The sequence below is a fragment of the Notamacropus eugenii genome, chromosome 3 (genome assembly GCF_028372415.1).
Source record: "Notamacropus eugenii isolate mMacEug1 chromosome 3, mMacEug1.pri_v2, whole genome shotgun sequence".
Taxonomy (NCBI): Eukaryota; Metazoa; Chordata; class Mammalia; order Diprotodontia; family Macropodidae; genus Notamacropus; species Notamacropus eugenii.
The window spans coordinates 21,400,663-21,424,858 of NC_092874.1; the positions used below are offsets into that span (position 1 = coordinate 21,400,663).

At 43.6% G+C, this 24,196-nt stretch overlaps 2 long non-coding RNA genes across 2 annotated transcripts; one reads left to right on the plus strand and one right to left on the minus strand.

The window, feature by feature from the left end:
- Nucleotides 1-2,375: 2,375 nt before the first annotated feature.
- On the minus strand, nt 2,376-18,694 carry LOC140532526 (uncharacterized). Its single transcript, XR_011976559.1, has 4 exons — nt 17,767-18,694; nt 15,275-15,346; nt 4,373-4,492; nt 2,376-2,463 (listed from the first exon to the last, which is right to left on the minus strand). It is a non-coding gene; the product is annotated as an uncharacterized lncRNA (long non-coding RNA).
- LOC140532527 (uncharacterized) lies at nt 17,067-23,920 on the plus strand. The gene is made up of 3 exons (XR_011976560.1): nt 17,067-17,575; nt 23,190-23,307; nt 23,831-23,920. It is a non-coding gene; the product is annotated as an uncharacterized lncRNA (long non-coding RNA).
- The last annotated feature ends 276 nt before the right edge of the window (nt 23,921-24,196 follow it).

Genomic DNA, 24,196 nt, shown 5'->3' on the forward strand with positions numbered 1-24,196 from the left:
TTAGGAACATTGTGGCCAAATTCCAGAGTTCCCAGGTCAAGGAGAAAATATTGCAAGCAGATAGAAAGAAACAATTCAAGTATTGTGGAAATACAATCAGGATAACACAAGATCTAGAGGCTTCTACATTAAGGGATCAAAAGGTGTGGAATATGATATTCCAGAAGTCAAAGGAACTAGGACTAAAACCAAGAATCACCTACCCAGCAAAACTGAGTATAATACTTCAGGGGAAAAAATGGTCATTCAATGAAATAGAGGACTTTCAAGCATTCTTGATGAAAAGACCAGAGCTGAAAAGAAAATTTGACTTTCAAACACAAGAATGAAGAGAAGCATGAAAAGGTAAACAGCAAAGAGAAGTCATAAGGGACTTACTAAAGTTGAACTGTTTACATTCCTACATGGAAAGACAATATTTGTAACTCTTGAAATTTTTTTCAGTATCTGGGTAGTTGGTGGGATTACACACACACACACACACACACACACACACACACACATACAGAGAGAAAGAGAGACAGAGAGCACAGGGTGAACTGAAGAGGATGGGATCATATCTTAAAATAAAGAAATTAAGCAGTGAGAGAGAAATATATTGAGAGGAGAAAGGGAGAAATGGAATGGGGCACATTATCTCTCATAAAAGAGGCAAGTAAAAACCTTTTCAATGGAGGGAAAAAGAGGGGAGGTGAGAGAAAAAAACATGAAACTTACTGTCATCACATTTGACTAAAGGAAGGAATAAAATGCACACTCATTTTGGTATGAAAACCTATCTTACATACAGGATAGTGGGGGAGAAGGGGATAAGCAGAGTGGGGGGGATAATGGAAAGGAGGGCAGTGGGAGGAGAGAGCACTCTTGGGGAGGGACAGGATCAAAAGAGAGAATAGAAGAAACGAGGGGCAGGATAGGATGGAGGGAAATATAGTTAGTCTTACACAACACGACTATTATGGAAGTCATCTGCAAAGCTACACAGATATGGCCTATATTGAATTGTTTGCCTTCCCAAAGGGAATAGATGGCGAGGGAGGGAGGAAGAGAAGCTGGAACTCAAAGTTTTAGGAACAACTGTCAACTACTGTTCTTGCAACTAGGAAATAAGAAATACAGGTAATGGCATATAGAAAGTTATCTTGCTCTTCAGGACAAAAGAGAAGATGGGGATAAGGGAAGGGAGGGATGTTAGAAGGGAGGACAGATTGGTGATAGGGGTAAATAGAATGCTCAGCGTTGTGGGGTGGGGGGAGGGGAGAAATGGGCAGAAAATTTGGAACCCCAAATTTTGTGGAAATGAATGTTGAAAACTTAAATAAATAAATTAAATACAAAAAGAAGTATCAGTGTGTAGGGGAGGCATGTGAATTAGGAGTGCAAAGTCATCCAAAAAATAACCATAATTTATTTTGCAATATTTTCACATCCCAAGAATAAATCCTTTCAGGTGTTCTGAAAAAAAAAATTAAGCACCTACTGTGTGCTGGACATCAAAGCACCAAGTACTTTACAAATAGTATCTCACTCAATCTTGATCTCAGCGGCTCCCTATTACTGCCTTTAAGATCAAACATAAAACCCTCTAGTTGGCATCTCAAGTACCTCTCACCCTTCCCAGCTTTCTGAAACTTCACTTCCCTCCACACACCCTACAATGCAGGCACACCAGCCTCCTTGTTCATCACACATGACACTATCCCCTTGAATTTATGCAGACCCACATGTTTGTTGATACCGCCCCTCTTCCCCTCTGCCTCCTGGCCTCTCTGACCTTATCCAAGACTGCACAAAATCCCACCTTCTACTGGATGCTTTGCCTGGTCCCTTTCTCCCTCAGTCTCTTCCTTATTCTCCATCCATATCTTGGACATACCTGGTTATTTGTCTTATAGTCTTCTGTGTTAGAATGTGAGATCCTCGAAGTCAGAGGCATGTTTTTGACTTTCCTTGAGTTTTCTCAGCCCTTAGCCTGGCATATAGTAAACATTCAGTCAACGCTTGTTGACTGACTAATTGTGAAAAGGATTTGTTTGTTTGTTTTTTTCAGGACTAAATGGCTACTTGGATCCCTTCCAACATGGAGGTTCTATGATAAAACATGGAAAATGGTTTTTAAGCCATAAAGTACCAGAAGAATGGTGACTGGAGCCCTTTGGTATATGTCATCTGCCAGACATGGTAAGAGAGAAGGTCAGCCCTGGCAATCCAGAATCAATCAATCAATAAACAGGTACTAAACCCCTACTCTACATCAGGCCCTGGAGATACAAGGAAATAAAGCCAGTCCCTGTCCTCAAGGAGATTTTGCTCTACAGAGGAGAGACAGTCTGGATACAAATACAAAATAAGTACAACTCAGTCTTCAGGGGATGAGGGACATCACCAGTAACTGGGAGGAGTCAAGATGGGCTTCCTGTCAGAGGTGGTTCTTGAGATGAGCTTTGAAGGAAACCAGGAATTCTACAAAGACAAAATAGGGGAGGGTTGTATTCTAGGCATGAGGAACAGCTTGGGCAAAGGTGTGGTATTGGGAGATGGAATGTCAGGTGTGAATAATAGTAAGAAGACCAGTCTGGCTGGACCATAGATTTCATAAAGGGGAGAACAGGGCAAGTCTGGAAAGGTAGGTTGAAGCCAGGTGGTGAGGGGCCCTAAACACCCCCCCCCCCCCAAACTTGCCTCTGGTGCATATCAGCAGAGTGACCTTGAGTGCCCTGGATGACCCCTCTGTTGCTGCCTGATTTCCACCTGGGATTCGTAGCTGATGAAATCACAGATCCGAACCATGACTGATCTGCCCTGATGCTCTCCCTCCCTCCTCACTCCCTTCTGTCACACCTCTACCTGGATGAAAGCCGTCCTGCCCCACACCTGCCTCTCAGTCAATGCTATTGGAGCTTTCCGCCTCTGCTCAGTCCAGATAAATCCCCCCCAGGGAGCAGATTCCTGGTCAGAGCTGGAGGGGGAAAGGGAGAGAGGAGGGAGGGAATAAAGCTCCTTCTCCTCCCCTCCCCCACTCCCATCTCTCACGTATTTCCGAGACTGGAACAAAACCAGTGCCTTGAGAGGAAGGTGGGAGACGTCTCAGCTTTCCGAAGCCAAGACATTTCTACCCTCTTTCCGACAGAGGTCAGTGTTTAGTCTCCTATCACAGCCAGAAGCATTTCTGGGCTTGCCTCATGTTCAAAAAAAATTATTTTTAATTTTCTTTTAAAAATTGCAGTGAGGATTTTAATCACTGTGAAAGGTCTGAAAGACTGTGACAGCGTTTCCATGGGAAGCTCCATTTCTTAGGTTTATTATAACCCAGTTACAAAACATGCCTTCTGCTAGGACTTGACACGGGCCATAGGAGACACCAGCCATTTGTTGGTATTATTATTTTTATCAGTAAAAATCTTACTTCAAACCAAGTCAGAAGAGTGATGCAGAAAAAGTAGCACATGGGGAAGAAGTGTTCCCTACCTGGGTGCCAGCTTCTCTTGGCTGAGCTGAGCCAGACTGCCTGGGCACAAAAGGATTCATCAGTGGCCACCCTGAGCCGCTGGCCACTGGGCACTCTGGGAACATTCCTAGCACAGCTGTGGGCTCCATCGTTAGAGCCAAGCTTTAGCCTTCCCATTTTGGGTGCTGCTGAACAGCTCCGCTCCCACGGGCAGGGCCTTCCTGCTCAGGCTGCCCATGCACCAGACAACAAGACGTGCATCCATTCAACAAGCATGTATGATTAGCTTACTATACAGCAGGCACTTTGTTAAAAAACAGAAAACAATCCCTACCCTCAAGAAAGTCAAGGGGAGGGGATATAGGGCCAGCAGTGGTCAGGCAGTCCCCAACTCTGACAGGGAGAGGAAGCCCAGGTCTCCTCTGGGTGTTAGCTACTACTACCTACACCCTAAGGCAAGAAAAATCTTCATTTGCTCTACCCTAGTTCTAGCTCAGGAGGCAGCTAGGTGACCGTGGATAGAGTGCCCAGGCCTGGAGTAGATGCTTGCTAGTCTGTGTGACCCTGAGCAAGTCACTTAAACCTGTTTGCCTCAGTGTCCTCATCTGTAACATGAACTAGAGAAGGAAATGGCAAACCACTCCAATAATTCTGTCAAGAAAACTCCATGGGCAGCCTACACAAAGAATTAGACATGACTGAACAAAAACTGTTTTAACTCAGCTGAGTCCCTTTATAAGTAGGAATAGGGAATATAGTTTGGGCAAACAAAAAAATAAACTCACCTGGACCACTCCCCCCAATCAAACCAAAACCAAGGCTTTGTTTAGTTTTCAATAAAACCATTTCTATAGAAATAATCATGCTTTGGGTTTTGGGGAGGCTTTTCTTTAAAAAAAGGACAAGAAAAGAAAAATAACTTACAGCTCATTCTTCCTAGAGTGCTTCAGCATGCTGTGTAATTCACCCTCCTCTTCATCAGCATCATTACAGCCAGCTATTGATCATGCCACTTTATTTCCTTGGATCTTTATGATACATATGCTATAAAGATTGAAGGAAATGAAGTGATATAATCTATATATATATATATGTCATATATGTGTGTGATATGTTTTATACATTATATGTTATAAAGATCCAAGGAAATAAAGGGATATAATCAACATAATATTTATGTATGTGTATATGCATACATACATATATATCTCTGTGTGTGTGTGTGTGTTCCTGGTGTCCCGAGAGGGTTCCGCAGTGATTGGGAGGGGAGGATGTGCTGCTGAGAGTTTGCCAGGGGCTAGTGTGTGTTACCACAGGACTTGAACACAGTTCTTTTTTTTAAGTCTAGACAATCAACAAAACAATCGGCCAGTCCCAGGCTTGTTGCCTTTGCTAGTTTCTGAAAATTTAATGGTGACCTCTTCCAAGTCAGTTTGGGCCAGCTCCACCACACCACTGCAGGATTCTCCATTTTACATATCAGCTAGGTTAAGAGAACCTCCAAGCCTTGGCCCACAGGGAGACAGAAGGGGAAGGAGGACTGCAAGCCCAGGTCTGTCTTCTCCCAAACTCATTGTGGTATCCATTAGAGCATGCTGCCTTTCCTGCCAAAAACCTTTCACTTCCCTCTCTACCTCAGGGGACTCTTGTGAAGGGTAAATGACTTAATGTGTGTAAAGTGTTTTGCAAACCCTAAGATGCTACATAAATACAAATAATTATTTCCTCTGGTAAAAAACAGAGAGACTTTTTACCTGCTCTGTCTCAGAATAGTAATTGAAAATATCCAGAATTCTGGGCCCAAGAAGAGAGGGTGGTCCGTGTCCTTGCTGGTGGCACATGTGGTTGAGCCACATGCCCTCCACTTACAAAGATGGCACCACAGAAGATGACCAGATATCTCAGACTGAAGGGCTCCTTCTGGTGCTGTGAATTTCCCTAAAATTGACATGTACCTAGAGCAGCATCTTGGGTATATTTGGGGGCAAATTGGGACAGTTATTTCAAACATATATGTAACCCCTGGTCAGAAAATTCCTTCTACTGGGACAGCTAGGGGGAGCACTGGCTCTGGAATCAGGAGGACCTGAGTTCGAGTCCAGTGTCAGACACTTATCACCTGTGTCACTCTTGGTAAATCAGGAAAGAGAGAAAGAGAGAGAGAGAGAGAGGAAGGGAGGTAGTCCTATAATTTTTAAATTATTTCTCCTGGATCTATTTTCCATGTCAGTTGTTTTTCCAATGAGTTGTTTCACCTTATCTTCTATTTTTTCAAATTTTTGGTTTTGTTTACTAACTTCTTGCTTTAACTCATAGTCATTCATTTCCCTGAACTCAATTCTCTCAATGAATTATTTGTTCAGTGAGCTTTTGAATCTTCTCCTCCATTTGGCTAATTCTACTCTTTAAAACCTCCTTCTCCTCGTTGGCTTTTTGGACCTCTTTTTCCAATTGAGTTAGCCTCTTTAAAGCTGTTATTTTCCTCAGCATTTTTTTGGTTCTCCTTTGGTAAGCTGCTAACTTGTTTTTTAAGGTCTTCTATTGCTTGAGCCCATTTTAAGTTCCCTTTGGAGGCCCTGGAGGCAGGAGCCTTGACTTCCTCTGACAGTATGCCTTGTTCTTCCTCATCTGAAAGGATGGGGGGAGACACCTGTTCCCCAAGAAAGTAACCTTCTATGGTCTTATTTTTTTTTCCCTTTTTTGGGCATTTTCCCAGCCAGTTACTTGACTTCTGGGTTTCCTCTCCACAACCACCTTGCCTCCAGTTCCTCCAAGCCAGAGCTTGGGGACTGATTCAAATGCGCTACTCCCAAGCCTTAGAGGTTTTTGGTGGGGGCAGGGCTGCTATTCAGTGTGAGATTAAGTTCAGCTGCTCAGCTGGGGACAGGGTTGCCACACAGGGCTCATTTCCCTCAGGGGGTTTATGAGGAGACCTTCAACAATGGATGTGGATCACTGCCTGCTTTGGGAGCCCCTTTCTGCTGTTGCCTCTGCTGCTGCCTCCTGAGGGGGCCTGAGTTATGGGGACACCCTGCTCCCCTCTCAGCCAGCCAAAAAGACCCTTTCACTGACCTTTGGCACCTGTGGGTTGAGGGACCTGAGCTACTGCTGGAGATTCCATCCCTGAAGCCTGTTCGGATCTACTCCCATTGGTGCCATGTGGTCAAGGCAGGGCTGGCTCTGCTCTGGGTCCTGTGCACGACAGACCTTTCACATTGGTTTTTCAGGTCTCTCTGGAATAGAAATCTCCTCCACTTTGTTGTTCTGTGGCTTCTGCTGCTCCAGAATTTGTTGAGAGTTCTTCTTTACAGGTATTTTATGGGCTGTGGGGTAAGAGCTAAGCATCTGTGTATCTTTCTACTCCACCATCTTGGCTCCTCCCTCAGGAAGGAAGGAAGGAAGAAAGAAAGAAAGGAATTCCTCCCTCGCCCAGGGTCACATGGATAATGTGTGTTAGAAGCAGGTCTTGAACCCAGATCTTTCTGACCCCAAAGTCTAGCTCCATTGACAATCTGCTTCTCGCACTGCAACAATAAGTGTAGAGTTGAATTTAATGAGGTGGGGCAGGATGTGGGATTCTGTTCATTCATAGGAAAGGTGAGGTTTGGGAGGGACCCTTTTGGTTTTGGACCCTCATGGACCTTTAGGATCCTCATGGACCTTTAGGACCCCAGGGATTGACTTCTTTTCCTACTCTTCCTAAGCCTATTGGTATACCTGGTTGTGTTTCTGTGAATATCTACATAGAGTCAAGCAGGCCAGGGCTTCATTGTAGGTGATGATGCTGGTAGCCTGCTGTCACTGGGGGCAGCAGATCCAGGACAGACAACCAGGATCCCAGAGCCTTGGGGCAGGGGATTTGGGGGGGTGTCTACTCTGAATAAAGAATAGAGGCTTAGGAGGTCAAGAAAACATGAAAAAGACCCCAAGAACATTGGCTGGAGTGTCTCATGGCAAACCTATAGGAAGCCAGGGACAAATTTGTTTATGATGGACAGGCATGGATGGGCTGCTATCTGCATTGTTAGAGGGATGATAATTGTCTTCAAATACTTGGAAGGGTAGTGGGAAGGATGAAAGGTTCATAACACTAGCATTAGAAGGGGCCTTAGAGGCCATCACTAGTCTGAGAGAGCCTTATTTTGCCGTTGAAGAAATAACCATTATTAAGTGACTTTCTCACAGGTAGCGGGTATAAATGAAAAGATGGTAAATTTTGTCTCAGTATATAAAAGCAATGAATGAGGTAGCTGAGTGGCTCAGTGGATAGAGTGTTGGGCTTGTAGTCAAGAAGACCTGAATTCAAATCCTACCTCAAACACTTACTAATTGGTTATGTGACCCAAGGCAAACTTAATCTCTAATTGCACTAATCCACTGCAGAAGGAAATGGCAAAGGATTGGAGCATCTTTGCCAAGAAAACCCCAAATGGAGTCACAAGGAATTGGACACAACTCAACAATAGCAAATAAGAAAGTATTTTCTAATAATCAGCTCCATAGGAAATTGAAGGAGCTGCCTCTTGAAATGTTCAAGCAGAGGGTCAATGAAGATGTTTGAGGCGTCTTGTATATAAAAAATGCTTTGAACAATTTTGTTGAATTGACTTGCTTGTGGTAGAAGCAATTCCTGCTAAGAATTGGGAAGAGGGTTGGATGGAGTGGCCTCTCAGTCACCTTCCTCCCTAGGAACCTCCAAGGCTAGAGGAATATCTGGCAGACAACAGTCAGTTTCCTCATCTTTAAACTTTGTGAGCTCCTTGAGGGCAGGACTATTGGTTAATTTGTTGTTTGTTTGATTAGGTTGGGGTTCTTTTATGGTTTTGATCTTGGCATCCCTAGTACCCAGTACTCACTACCTAGTACTGGGTTGTTGATTGAATGATAAAATACAAATCAAGCCAGAGGGGTGCTTGGTTGATTGCTCAAATGAGGGATCCCAGCCCTTTGGGGTCTAATAGACTGAGCCTGGGCAACGGCTGCTCTCGGCTTCTACCTCTGAGGCTTGGAAGCTGAGTCTTTAGAAAATCCCTAAACTATTTTTTCTCTTTTCCATTTACCAATATGTACAAGGGCAGGGCAAACATATCGCTCTGGGTTGTGATGGCTTAATTGATGCCTCAAAAGTGCTTTGGAAAGCTGGAAAATTGCCTCCTGTTAAGTTAATGGCATCACACAAGCTTCTCTGGGAAGCTGAGGTTAGAAGAAATGGACTGCCTACCAATGTGACTCTCCTGGGAGGGTGACTTCTGTTTGTTTTGGTTACACCCTTTCCTGGTTTGGGGCCTTGATCATCCATCCTATAACACACGCACATCCTGAAAGCTTCTGGCAAATGTGTCTACTCTGCCAAGTTAGACTGGGAGACAGCGGGATGCAGGGCAAGATCAGCCAGTCAACAAGTGTGAATTAGCACCTACAATGTGCCAGAAAATGTGCTAAGGGCAGGGGATGCAAAGCAAGAAAAAAGGCCAGTCTCTGCCTCAAGAGCTCATGTTCTAATGGGGGGCAAAAGGCAAATCCTCAGGTCCCTACTTGAGATGTGCAGAGTAGATGGGCGGTCATCTCACAAGGAGAGACCTAGGGATATCTCGAGATTGGAGCTTCTTGAAGGAAGACAGGAGGCAGAGAGGAGGAGAGACAACATTCCAGGTTGGGGTGGGGGGAACAGACAGAGAAAAGGGACATAGCAGGGAGATGAAAAGTCGTGTGTTCGAATAACAGCAGGGAGTCCACTCTCACTTGATCATCTCTAGAGCATAGGAAAGGAGGAAAGATGGGAAAGACTGGAACTGGAGGTGGAAGATCTGGGTAGGAATCCCTCTGTTGTTCCATCTCACTAGGCTTTCTTTTCCTCACTAGTAAAATGAAGGAATTGCCCTAGAACACCTTTAAGGTCCCTTTCTAAAAATGACTCCAAATCTCAGGAATCTCCAGAAGTGATTTTTGTCATCTCCCAGTCTCTAGTCTGGTTCCACCTATCAACCACCAGACATCTTTCAAGCATTTACTATGAAGTCAAAGGCAAAAGTGAAAGTCCCTGCCCTCAAGGAAATTACAATCTATTGAAGGAGACAACATGGACATATATCATGATACATATACCTGTCCCTCCCTTACCAAAAAATAAAGATAATTAGGTGCTGGGGGGCTAAGAAAAGACTTCCCATGGAAGGTGGCATTTGAGTTGAGTCTTGAACAGATTCTAAGAGAAATCTAAGAGAATTCTAGCCATAGGGGACAGGAGCTAGAGTGTCCTGTGTGAGCCATGGCAAGAAGACCAGTCAGGCTGGATCATTCAGTTTGGGAATAGGAGTGATGTATAATAAGCCTGAGAAGGTAGGTTGAGATCTGGTGGCCGAGAGCATTAAATGCCCAACAAAGCTACTCCTCCCATCTCCATTAGCACAGGTTTGGGTTTCCAGATGTGGTACCTTGAATATAACATAACAAAATTTTTTTTCTGTGTTGAGCAATTTTGCTGACATTTTTAAAAAAAAATTTCTTGTTCTAAGGGATGGTTCCCTGGGAGTGGGAAGAGATTAGAAGGGGAAGCTTAGGCAATGTAGAAACAAGATATATCAATAGTTTGGGTTTTTTTAATGCCAAACTGAGGATCTTATATTTCATTTTAGAAGCAATAGTGGTTATTGATCAGAAGAGTAGCCTGGTGTGATCTACATTTTAGGAAAATCACTTTGACTGTTCTTTTTAGGATAGATTAGAACAGAGACAAATTCGGAGATCAGTGTTGGTGGCAAGGGCCTAAAGTAGGCTGGTGGCCCTGAGAGTAAAGAGAGGACCAGGATGGGAGAGATGCCGAGAAGGTAGAGATGGAAAGATTTGACCCCTCCTTGGATGGGGTGAGGGAGGGGAGAAGGATCTCAGTTTTAGGTCTGTTGAGTGTGACATGAAGTATCCAGTAAGCAACTGGTGGTGTGGAAATGAAGTTCAGGAGAGAAACTTGGGTTGGATCTGGAGATCTGAGAGTCATCTTTACAGAGATGATAATTAAACCCATGGTAAATAATGACTGAGTCCGGAGGGAGCCCTGGGCAGTGTCTTGGGGAACAGTCACAGTTAGGGGGTGCTATATGGATAATGAATCAACAAAGAAAACCCAAGAGTGGTCAGAGCTGGAAGAAAGCAGTCACCAAAAGCCTAGAGACGAGATGGCGTCTAGTGGAGAGGTTGGCCAAGTGTGTCAAAAGCTGTGGAGAAGCGAGAGAGCGAGCCATCAGATTTGTCCAGAAGACATCACTGGTTACTGTGAAGAGTCAGTAAATAAACATTTATGAATCATCTACTAGGTGCCAGACCATCCTTGCTCTCAAGGAGCTTGAAATCCAATGTGGTTGTGAACCAATGTGGTATGAACAAGCTATGGAGAGGACGCAGGGGAAGGATCAACAGAGGGAAGGCACTTGTTTTAGGGCAGAAATGGAAAGGCCTTCTTAAGAGAATGGGGGATTTTAGCTGGGACCTGAAGGAAGTCAGACCAGTTCCAATTGAGTGAAGAGGCCATTTTAGACCACAGAGCATCTCCTCTGAAAAACCTTTAGATAGAGATTTCTTTCTGTCCTGGGCCCAAACTAAGCATTAATCTTGTCTTTCCTCCTACAGAAATGGAAAAGTAGACAGAAAAAAGTGGAAAGAAAGAGGAAAGAATGGTTGTTGTATTCGTAGTGGGGGGACCTGGGTGTGAATTTTGCCTCTGGCACTTACTTGTAACCTTAACTTGTAACCTCTTTTGACTTCTCTGTACCTCAGTTTTCTCATCTATAAAAGGAGGTGACTGCACCAGAATTGTTCTTTCCAACTCTAGGCCTTTGATACTATGTCTGCTTTATAAGAGTGAAGATAATATTTGGTGGGAAGGAATATGGTGGAATGGGATATTTCTTAAGGTTCAGACTAGGGGAAAGTAGCAGAAAGAGGGCAGCTCCATATCAGTTGGAAACACAAGGAAATCTGTACCCTATGAAAAGACCAAGATAATGTGTGGGTGATGAGTGTTGTCGAATTATTGAGAGGGGACTGTGAAGGAGACTGGAATCCAGACACCTCAGTAGTGAGACACCTTCTTTCAGTGTGTTTCTTCTCCCCCAAGTGGAATTGATTGTCCGACTTGTTCACCAGAGAGGATTTCAATTTGGCCTGGGACAATGGGGCTGGGAATGTTTTCTGAGAGTTGTTCCTGGCTCCCTCTTCCTCTTCCTTCTTGAATGTGGGCAAGTCACCAATTCATTTAACCTTCACGCAGTTCAATTTCTGATCCTTCTTTAATCATAATTGGGGGGCAAAGCGAGGAGAGGTGGTAACCAGAGCCCTCTCCTGAGACTTTTCAACAATGCACTAAAATCCTCAGTGACCAGCTGATGAAAGAGTCACCTAAGAATATGCCAGTCTATTTTTCTACTTTTCTGTGGTTTCTTTTTTGGCTATTTTGTTTGCCACAGAAAGGGCAAAGGGAAAATAACAGGTTTAGTGCCTATAACTGGAAGGTAAGGTGTTGTGGGATGGAAAGAAGTAAAGATGGTTGGGAGAGGTAGTGGCCATCTTGATGCCCACCTTGCTGGGTTATACTCTGCCCTCTCTAACAATATTTAGCATTATAATAGCTAGTCTTTACACAGTGCTTTAAGGTTCCAAAGGACTTTACAGATATCTCACAACTCTGGGAGGTAAGTACTATTATTATCCCCATTTTACAGATGGGAAAACTGAGGTAGACAGAAGTTTATTATTTGCCCAGAGTCACATAACTAATAGGTATTTAAGGCTAGGTTTAAACTTCATCCTTTCTGACTTAAGGGCCAGATCTTTGTCCCCTAAGCTACCTTTTCCCTCAAAGTTTTTCTCTTCTATCTCTTATCCCTTGAAGGCTAAGTTCCTGTCTTTTCTCAGTAAATAATCAGACGCATGGCTCCTGGCTAGCCATGATGGATGTGACCTTTCCAAAGGGTTTGAGAATTAAAGAAACTTCCTCCAGCCTCTCTCCTCACCACCCACTCCTTTGGTCTAGCTTCTCTCTTAGAAATTCTCATCTTCAAAATTGTGTGCTGGTTTCCTGTTTCTTCCCTTAGTGTTCTTAACTGGGTGACCTCTCTGCCCTGTTCTTCACATCACTGCCTGTCACTGGTACTGTTTTCCACAGACCTGGAGGGCCCAGAGTCATTTGAAGGAAGCCCTTTTGGGCCCCTCATTGGCCAGAAAGGAGGGTAGTGGAGAATCCTCAATTCCAGACATTCCTAGGACAATGATGGCCAGAGAGCTGAGAACAAATTGTTAGTCCAGACTCTGCTGCTCCTGCATTTGGGCTTTCCAGGCAGACATCTGGGGGTGTTTGATTATAGGAAGACTGAGAAAGAACCAGTGTCCCAGTTGAAGAAGACATTAAGATTCTGGAATTTTGCCCAGAATAAGAACCAGGAGGCCAAACAGTGTTGTCCCCTGAAGGAATTTCTACTGTTCAGGATGCGAACTCCAAAGGAGGAATTTGTCTTCTCTGGACGTAAGCATCAGGCTTTGTATTTGGAAAACCAGGGGAACTGGGAATAAAAGGTCCTGGACATGTTTCTAGGAAAAACACTTTGTCCTCAGGTCCTCTGAGAGAATCTTCAAGTGCTTTATAAATACTGCTGAACTCTTCCCTGAAACCCCAGAATTATACATGGGGACAGGGCATTTCCTCTTTTTAAAAAAGTTGACAGTTTACTCTTGCCTTTTGTTTGCGCTTCACAGTAATTTCCTAATATGGCTTTCTCCCTGCTCCACCACCCACCATACACACGCACAGTGAACCTTCCCTTGTCACAAAGCAAGACAGTTAAGCAAAACCAACCAATATACTGTCCACCATCTTATTACATATGCAGCATTCAGCAACCAGGCTCCCACCTCTCAAAGAAAAGGAGAGAAAGGAGAGGTTGCATTTCTTCTTTGGAAATGGAAGGAGAGAAAGAAAACATCCTAGCACTTGTAATATTTGCATCCCTAGAGATTGGCCCAGTACCTCATATGTCATAGTAGTTGCTCCATAGGTATTTCTTGAGTTAAATCAAACTGGAAGCAGAAATTAGATTTTCCCATTATCATGGAAAGTTGGTGGCCACTCAGGGCCAGTTGCATTCTGAGGACATTACTTTGAGCCACATTTCTTTCTCATCAATAAATTTATTACAGATTAGAATATTTCACAGCAAGAGCCCCTTCCCTAAAGTCCCTCAGTACTGTAGCAGATGTGGTGGATGAAAATAGGTCCCCAGATTTAATGCCCCATGGTTCTTGGGGTCCAGAGTGTTGCTTACTAGAAGAAACTGCCCAGACTCTATTTCTGATGAGACTGTACTTTTGGGTGCAGAGAGATGGCACTGTAAGGTAAGAGCTTGGAATAGTGGGGAGATTTGGAGAGGTGTGAGTTTCAACAGGAGGTGACAGCACCTGGGGGAGTGAGGGTTGGCAGAGCCGGGGAGGATCCAGCTCTTGTATCCAAGAGCAGCTCTCCTTGCTGACTGTCAGAGCTGAGCAGAGAGGAGACAAAGAATGATTGGGTCTTCCCTCCCCAGTCTGCCACATAAAGACAGCAGTTTTTTCAATATCTCCATTAGTTTTCTGGAGATCATAATATAATAGAGGCTATTAGGGGAGCACATTTCTGCCCCACACCCCTTTAGACCCAGCTGGGGTTCAAGGCTGAAGGATGTTCGGTGATTCAGCAAACCCTTGTTGTCCCAGTGGATTTGCACTTTGGGGTAACAAAGGGCCTTCTGATAGTGGGGATGGAGAGTGGTGGGAGGGTGATGGGCTGCATTCAGTAGGCTTGGCCACTGACCTGAAGGAGCCCACTTTCAAAAAGGTAAAGATTCTGAGGTCATTGCCTGTCTTCTGACTATAAATATGTCAGAACTGGTCAAGCATCTTCCTTCTTGCTTCAGCATGGGGGGTGGAGGTGGGAAGGGAAGCATGAGGAGAAGAGATGTTCCTCCCTGCTACCCCCATCAGCTCCGGTGGTCCCTCATCCATGGCAGTGATAGCATGTTCTATTTAGGTGAACCTGAGATGAGGCCTCAGTTCTCTGGCTGCTGCTTCTGATTTATGTTTCTTTCCCTGAACACAGGTGACTAAACAGCAGTCCTAAAAGCTGGATATTCCTACTTTTTGTGGGGCAGGTAGGTGGGCATGGAGTCAGGAAGACTCATCTTCATGAGTTCAAATCTGGTTTCAGACACTCACTAGCTGGGTGACTCTGGACAAGTCGCTTCTGTTTCCTCAACTGTAAAAGGGGCTAGAGAAGGAAATGGCAAACCATCCTCCCAAATGGGGTGATTGAATGAAAGCTTTTGTGGATGCCTCATGAATTTGAAAGGTCAAAAGCTCTTGCAATCAAGGTCTAGCTGCCCAGCCCAAGGGGATCCCCATAACAAATTCTTGGAAGGAAGAATGACCAGAACCAAAGCCATACCCTGGCTTGTCAGAAGAAATGGCCCTTATGTGAGCTGCTCATACAGTAGAGATCCAAGGGAAGAGGGACAGCTGGTTCAGCTGTCCAGCCAAGTGGTTCACATGTGAATGCTGTAAGCCTCAACCTCCCTGGAGCGTGTATTAGAAGAGATGAGTTACTGTTTCAGATTTAAGTAACTGTCAATGAACCTTTGTGAATCTTTTGTGTTTTAAGCATTTCTTTGTGTTAGGGGAAATAGGTGTCCTTTGCCTGATACCTACAGATCTATGCACTGAGGTCCCACATGAAACAGGGCTCTTACATAAATAACATATGTACATATATTTGTGTTTATTCTGTATATGACTTAGGTAAGTACTTACTGTCTCCTTTGTTGGAATATAAATTGCTTGAGAATAGAGATGGTTTCATTCTTTGTACTTGTCTCTTTAGCTCTGAGAAAAGGAAATAAATGGTACTTCTTCACTGATTAATTTTGGAGAATCCATTTCATTTCTATGGTCTATGTTTGTTTTATATGTTTAAATAAAAGGGGGTCAGAGCATTGCAAAAGTCCATTCTGTGAGCCTATCTGGCCTGTGCAGAAAGTAGCCTTGACTGGGGCCATTAAGGAACAGAAAGAGCTGTTGTTAATTGCTGATGGATTATTAGCCAGGTCACATCCTGATTACCTCCAGGCAGTTCTGGTTGTTTGTGGATTCAAGGTCAGAGCAGGGGGCTCAGGAAGGGGATGGATGCATCATGTGGGCTCTCCTGGAAGTTTCCCTGACGTGAGCATGTCTCTGTGTATTTTCCCTGGTGTTCTGCCTGGTGGGAAGTCAGCCCGAAGGTCTGGGAATTAGACCTGCTTTTCCTGCTTTTGTGCGGGTGTTGTCCTTGGTACTGTCCTGCTGAGAGGGCTCTGAAAGGCTTGGAAATCTGGGAACAGGACTCTCAGATATGACCAAGGGGGCATTTCTGCTCATGAAAATCATTCTGAGACCCTTGCTCTCACCCCTATTTAAGGTCCCCAGAAGTAGCAAAAACGTGGTACTGTTTGGAATGAATGCTTGGTTTATTATTAGTAATGATATTCAGCATCCATATATCACTATAAGGTTTGCAAAAAACTTTACAAACAGTATTTCATTTGGTGCTCATGACAATCCTGTGATCTAGATATGGGTTATTATTATCCCCATTTTACAATGAGAAAATTAAATTTAAGAGATGCTGTGACTTCTCACATAGCTTGTAAGTGTCTGAGACAGGATTTGAAATGAGTTCCCCCTGGATTCAAGTACAATCCTCAATTCCTTATTCTGGCTAGCAAGGAAGACTTAAGCATGATGACTGTGTGACCTGGGTGGGTCACTTAACTTTTCAAGGTCTCACTTTCCTTATCTGTAAAGTGAAAGTAATGATGCCTATAGGCCCTCTCTTCCAGGACTGTTCTTAGCCTCAAATGAGACAGTGTATGTGAACGATTTTTCCAGTTATTATCATTTATATGGTTTGGCATGTGTTGGCTCTGTGACCTTGGGCAAGTCATTTGATATCTCATTGCCCTGAGCAACTCTAAGGTTAAAATTATAGACCATTAGTGGAGGAAATATCCACAATGGGAGCTCCTCACACCAGTGAAATCACAGTTCCAAACAAAACATCCAAATATCATTGTCTGTCATGGGATTTCCAGTGACACTACCTTTAATACTGCAACCCCACATTTCCACAGTGATTACAAAGTGCTATCTCTAACAGCAGACCTTCGGTGTAAGTGGAACAGGTATAATTAAACCCATTTCATAGACTGGGAAATGGAGGCTCAGAAGGGGTAGTAATTTACCCACAGTCATACAATACATATCAGAGGTGGGGCAGGAACCGAGGTCTCTCCTGACTCTCCCTTCTCAGCCTCTTCCCCTTTTCCCCCTCCCCCTACTATGCCACGCCACAGGCTCTGGTTAAAGATCAAGGGAACCATTTATCAGAGTGGGTGGCATTGAACAGGTCCATAGTGTGTGTGTGTGTGTGTGTGTGTGTGTGTGTGTGTGTGTGTGTGTGTGTGTGTGTGTGTGTGTGTGTACAGATAATGGTTTGTGTAGAATTTGATCAGGCTCTGTACCCATAAAACTGGCACTTGATTGCATGTGGATGACCCAGGTCATTTCTGTTCAGGACAAAGGTTGAGTCACACCAGGTCAGGGATCAGTGACCAGCAGTCCTTCTCCATCCTGGATGGTGAAGACAAATGGCTGATGTGTGTGTGTGTGTGTGTGTGTGTGTGTGTGTGAGTGGAAAGATAAAACCTTTTTAAAACTGGCAACACATAGAAAAATACTGTGCCTGTTTGTTTCAGGGCACAAACCAGCATGAGAAATCCAAATGATGAGGTCAGAGCTCAGGAGATTCAAGCTGGACTGTTCAACTATTCATTCTTGCTCAAACACACCCTGTGTTTCCTCACTTGCACACCTGTGGATCACACTGCTCCCTTCACCTGGGGACTCTGCCCATCAAAGTCCTACCCAGCCTTGGAAGCTCAGACCTCCTCCTCCATGAAGCCCTCCAGAATCTTGCAAGTCAGGCTGAAACTGTCCCTCCTGCAGATTCCCATAGCTTCTTTGGCTGACATGTCACTCTGTTGTCTCATACTGAGCTAGTAGGACTACATCCCACAGGTGGGTTTTTTTGTTTTGTTTTGCTGTCTATCCAAGTCTCTCCACATCTTATACTTAAATAGCTGATTGATTTAACCCAAGTTCAGGACTTTACATTTCCCCCATTTAGGTTGACATCAGTCTATTAATGACTACTTTTTGGGTTCAGTCATTCAATCAGCTCTGATTCTACCTAACTCTACTGCAGTTACCTGCCATCTTCTCCACAGGCTACCATAAGAAACGTTGGCAAATACCCTGCTAAAATCCAGGTACATCGTGTATATGAAATTGTTCCCAATTGACCAGCTTAGTAATACTGCAAAAAAAAAAAAAATAAAAAGGATGAGGTTATCTTGACACAACTAGTTTTTAAAACTATGCTGACTCTTAATGACCTCTGTTTACCTCTTCCAGCTGCTCATGAAACATTCCTTTAACAATTCATTCTAAAGATTTTCCAGAAATTGAAGTCAAAGTTCACGATCGTAGGAGAATCTACCCTCTTTCCCTTTTTGAAACTAGGGGCATTTGCTTTTCTCTAGCCTCTCGGTACATCTTGTCTTCTCCATAACTCAACATTCACCAGCAATGGTTCACCAATCACATGGACAAGGTCTTCTGGTTCTCTTGGATGTCTCAACTGGACTAGATGACTTGAACTCCTGTAGGGCAACTAAATGCTTCTTTATCATTTCTTCATTCCTTTGGGTTTCAGTTCTCTCTCCACCACTTTTGATCTAGCCTTCCCACTCTAAAGAACATTCTTCTTAGTAAATAAATGCTTTGATGCTTTGTCAAGGGCCCATTACTCCTTTCACAGAGGTGCCCAAGAGAATAGGGAAGGACAAAGAAACAATATTAAGGACACAGGTGTCACTGGCCTTGGGACGGATTTATTATTGTCACTCTGGCATACTCTGAATTGAAGACCTCAATCAACCTACAGTATAGCCTGAACACACAAGACTTTCCCTAGGGACACACAATATACAAGGAATGTAAACATCTACAGGTCAAAGTCACCTGGTTAACCAGACTAAAAGGCCTCTTCTGGCTGTTTGCACTCTCTTTTTCTAAAAGTTATAGCGACACCATTATATAAAATGAGCTGGCCTTGTGGCAACCCTGAACCCCAACATTCCTGGGCTTTTATCTGCTGCCTCAGAGTAGGAGTGAGTCTGCTGCCTTTGTTTGGACTTCCTGTCCATGGCTCCTGACTTCCTCTCCTACAAATAAACAGATCAGCCCATCTGATTGTATAACATATTTCAAGGATCTGTGATCTCATCCACAAGAGCAGTGGGGATGGGGAGAGGAAGGAGGTGGGGGAAGGAGAACTCTACCTCCTTCTCATGGGTAGAGTGCAACCCCTTGACCCTTATAGATTTTTTGTGACTGAATTCACCAATCTCCTAGTGCTGAAATTTCTGATGAGGAACCTTTTAACACTTAGCTGGTTAATGACAGATACAAAACTCCTCACCTGGCCCGTATCAGACCTGCTATAGCTTGCTCTTTCCTGGTTTAGTCTTAGATAACTTGGGAATTTCCGTCCCATAAAAAGGCATCAGAGGAAGACTTCAGTGGATGTTGACCAAGGAAACAGAAGCAGTCTAGTTGTTGAGGGGTTAGGATGCCTACAGGCTGTATCACCTCCAAGCAGAGGTTCAGCCCTCTGTCCCCAACATGGCGGCAGCATTGAGGCAGAATGAGCACTTTAATGGTGCTGTGGTAAGCAGTTTACAAATAGTATTTCATTTGATAGCTTTTCTTAAAAAGCCCTTTGGGCTGTCTTTAGTTCATTCTGGGTTTTAGCTTTTCTGACACTCTTTGTCTTTGTCCTCACTATCCTTCGCTTGCTGCTACTTTTTTTTGAAACTTCAGATTTGGCTTGAGCTAGGTGACTTTTGAGATCCCTTCTGATCCTAGGAGCCTATGAATTGATACAGGAATTTTCAAAAAAAATTTTTTTAAACAAGACTTTTAGTGATAAAACATATCACCCAATATTTCTGCTTGGTGCTGTGCTCCACCCAGCTTATCCCGTGTGGTGGTCACCTGGGAGGAGTTCATAGATCACTGAAATAATCTGCTCAAGTTTACTTCAGGTCTTGATTTCAGAGGAAGAAAAGAGAAGAAAGGAGGAAAAAAATAAAGAAGGAAGGAAGCAAGGAAGGGAAGAAAGAAAGCAAAGAGGAAGGGAAGGAGAGAGGAAAGCATGGAGGGAGAGAGGAAGGAAGGAGGAAAGGAAGGAAGCATTTATTAAGCACCTACTATGTGCCAATCACTGTGCTAAGGAATTTACAATTATTTTTTCATTTCACCCTCACAATCCTGGGAGGTACATGCTATTATAATCATCACATTATAGTTGAGAAAACTGAGGCAGAGGTTAAATGACTTGCCCAAGGACATCCAGCTAACTTAGTGCCTCGGGCCAATTTGAGCTCTAACCTTCTTGACTCCAGGTGTAGTGCTCTTCTGCATCACCTGGCTGCCTCTGTGGACACAGCAATGATGACAACAACGATGGACAAGGAAGAGGAGGAAAGCCAGTATTCATATTGTGCTTTAAAAGGTTCAAAGCGCTTTCTTTATGTATCTCACTTTGTCCTCACAGCAGGTAGGTGGGTACTACTATTAACTGCATTACCTAGATAAGGAAATGGAGAATAAGTGAGAGTAAGTGACTTGCTAGCATCACTGGGCAGAAAGTATGTGAGGCAGTCTTCAAACCTGGATCTTCCAGAATCCAAGTCCAATACTCTATCCAGCGGTTATCTAGATACTAATAGATTTGAATGTAAGCTCCCTTAGGCTAGAGTCTGTTGTCTTTTTTATCTTTAAATGTCCTGAACATAATAGACCCTTAATAAATGTTCCAGTCCAGCAATTTTCTTTTGTTTTGCCTTCCTGTTCTTCCTCAAACTTTCTCTAAGAGGCTCCTAGACATCAGAGCCAAGACAAAACATTTGTTTTGGCCAGGTCTAAGTCTTGTGTCCTCTGTGTGACACTAGAGGCTTTGAGCTGTCACCGGAACACGTGTAACTCGACCTCTTATTAAAGAAGTACCTGTATGCCATGAAGGACAAATGTTTCTGTCAGTAGAAACATTGATGTTTCAAAAATTGGAACAATCAATATTGCAGGGACTCTGGGTAGACATTTGCACAAATACACTGTTGGTGGACCTGTGAATTTAGTTATTTGTCCTAGAAATCAGCTAGAAGTATGTGAGAAAAATGACTTCACCTTTGATACTCTTTGAGACAGTCTCATTATTGAATACATAACCCAAGGAGGTCAGCTTTCATGAGATTAACTGTCATCTCTATGTAGAAAAAATCCCAGGTCTTTATATCTGGCTCCATCTCTTCTCCAAGCTCCAATCCCAGATCACCAACTACCCATGGGATATTTCAAACTGGATGTCTAGAATCATCTTAAACTCCATGTCTAAAATTGAACTCATTATCTGTCCTCCTAAAACGTTCCCCTCCTAAGCTTCTCTATTTCTGTCAAAGACACAACCATCCTTTCAGTGTCCCAGGTCCACAGTCTCACATTATCCTGGACCCCTCTAACTCTCAGATCCCATTGGCTGCCATGGCTATTTTTACAACATCCCTTCTCTTCACTTACACAGCTAGGACCTTCGCTCAGACCTTCATTATCTCTTGCCAAGACTACAGTGACAGACTCGTCATTAGTCTCCCTGTCTCAAGTCTCATCCCTCACAGTTCCTTCTAGATGTTCCCTCCAAAGTAGGGAGAAATTTGACCATGTGAGTCCTTTACTCAACCAATTCTCCTGCCTTCCTATTGTCTCTAGGAAAAAATGGAAATTATTTCTGGCCAGAAATCCCAAGAGTCTTCCCTTCTCGGACTGATTTTTTTTTTAAACTAGAGAAAACCATTCTTTGCCTCATTTCCTACCTAGCCTTTAATCCCTGAATGGGTGTTGCCTCAGACAAATCGAGGCCTGGGAAAGACCTTAGTTTATAAAGGTCAAAGTCTTCCCCTGCATCTTGTCCTGATCTATATCTTGCCACTTGACCCAGATGGCTCCAGAGGAGAGAGTGAGGCTGGTGACTTTGCATAGCCCTGACTCACCTACACCTTTGAGTCATGGCATCACCTCCTTGGTGTCATGGTCCTTTTTGAGAACAAGAGACAAACAACAAACAAGGAAAAAAGTATAAACTCTTCTCTTTGGTTCTTCAAGCCCTTTACAACCTTGTTCCAACCTCTCTTTTTAGCCTCAGTAGATACAACTCACTCACCTTCTGAGATCCAACCAAACGGCCATTCTCTCTGTGTCTCACTTGGAACATTCCATATCCCATCTCCATTTGCACTGGCCATCCCCCATGCCAGGAATGCATTTGCTCCCTACCCCTGCCTTCTAGAGTCCTCTTCCTTTAAGGCACAACTCATGGACCATCTTCTGTGTGAAGCTTCTCATGATCCCCACCAACCTCTCATGCCTTCCTTCCCAAACTAACTAAATTAAACTACATCTTAACTTTATGTCTGTGCAGTGTATATTTTCATATGTACTTGTCTCCTTTATTAGAATGTATGCTTACTGAAAGTAGGGGTCCCTTCATTCTTTGTATTTGTAGCTACAGTGCATAGCACATAGTAGATGCTTTATAAATACTCTCTGATTGACTGGCTAATTAAAGGACAGAAAGAAAAGTCATTTTCTTTCAAACCATTCGTAACAGCAAATAAACCATTCCTAACAGCAAAGACTTACATGAACTGATGCAGAATGAAGTAGATAGAACCAAGAGAATAAAACATGCGATGGACTACAAAAATGCCTACACAACCTATATGTGCAAATATATTTATAGCAGCCCTTTTTGGAGGGGGGGCAAAATATTGGAAATTGAGGGGATGACCATCAGTTGGGGAATGGCTGAACAAGTTGTAGCATATGAATGTAATGGAATACTATTGTGCTATAAGGAATGAGTAATAGGAAGATTCCAGAAAGAGCTTGGACTTATATGAACGGATGCAAAGTGAAATGAGCAGAACCAGGAAAACACTATACACAGTATCAGCAACACTGTGTGATGATCAGCAGCACTATGTTCCAAGACAAGTACAAAGGATTCACAAAGAAAAATGCTATCCACACCCAAATAAAGAACTGATGGACTCCGAATGCAGATCAAAGCATATTTCTTCACTTATTTCATTCTTTTCTGTGACTTTTTTCCTTTTTGATGTTTCTTTTTTCATAACTGTGACTAATAGAGATATATTTTTACATGATAGCACCTGTATCAAATTGCCTACCATTTTAGGAAGAAGGGAAGGGAGGGAGAGAGAAAAATTTGGAACTCATAATCATGTAAAAGTGAATGCTAAAAATTGTCTTCCCATGTAATTGGGGGAAAAATAAAATTTTACTTTAAAACACCTACACAAAGAACATTCAAAGGGAGGCAAATGCTGAGTAATTGTAATGACCCTTCTCGGTTCTGAGGAACAGACACACATCCATTCCCCAGGAGGGCAGGAGGTAGGAAACTACTGGTGCAGGGTGGTTCATATACTGTGAGATGCAGTCACTGGATTAATTGATTTTATTTAACTGTTTTTCTTTCTAATAACAGAGGGCTCAACGTGGGATTGGCAGATTCGATATCTAGTAATGACTGAACATAAAAATAAAACAAGAAGAAGAAAGAAGATGTCTTGGGTTAAACAAAATTTAGGTGTGGGGCTCACATGGTAAGGCTGCCTGTAATCCTAGCTCTTGGGCAGGCTGAGGGTGGTGGATTGCTTGAGCTCAGGAGTCCTGAACTGCATAGGCAAAATGATTGGCTATCTTCCCCAAATCTGGCATTAATAAATTAAGCTCCCAGAAGTGTGTGTGTGTGTGGGGGGGGTGGCTAGCAGGCTAAGCAGGGGCAAATCAGAGCAGGTGAAAGATCCCATGATGATCAGTAGTGGGATCCTGCCATAAATAGCCTTGGCACTCCCAGTTAGGGTGAGATGTAGACATATTTCTTAAGTGTGTGTGTGTGTGTGTGTGTGTGTGTGTGTGTGTGTGTGTGTGTGTGAGAGAGAGAGAGAGAGAGAGGGGGGGGGGAGGGAAAGAGGGAGAAAGGGAGAGAGGAAAGAGGGAGAGAGGGAGAGAGCAGGGGAAAAGAGAGAAGGGAAGAAAGAAGCAGGGAGAGGAGAGAGAGAAGTGTGCCTTGTGGTACCCTCTAGTGCTATGCTAGAGACAGCTGATCATTTCCTCTATTTTTAGTCCTGAGCCTGTTTGGGAGAAACGCAGATGAAATCAGCATTCTTTACCAATCACCAGGCATAAACCAGGAGTCCTCCTGGACGAATGGCTATTTACAAGAAACCATTTTTCAATAATTACTTCTACACCTTCAGGACCCCCAATTTCCCCTCTGTACCAATGCAGATTGCAATCCCTCTGTGACTCAGTAGGTCTTTGAGAGTCACTGTAGCCAAACAGTTCTTCCCCCTGGGCCAGTGTAGTGATGCACAGCCTCAGCTGCACAGCTGACCACAAGACCTGTGACTGGGCAGAGCTTGCCAGAGCTTGTGCCCCATTGGCCCAACCTTGGAGGAGCCTGGATCACCCTCACATCTTGATCAGCCT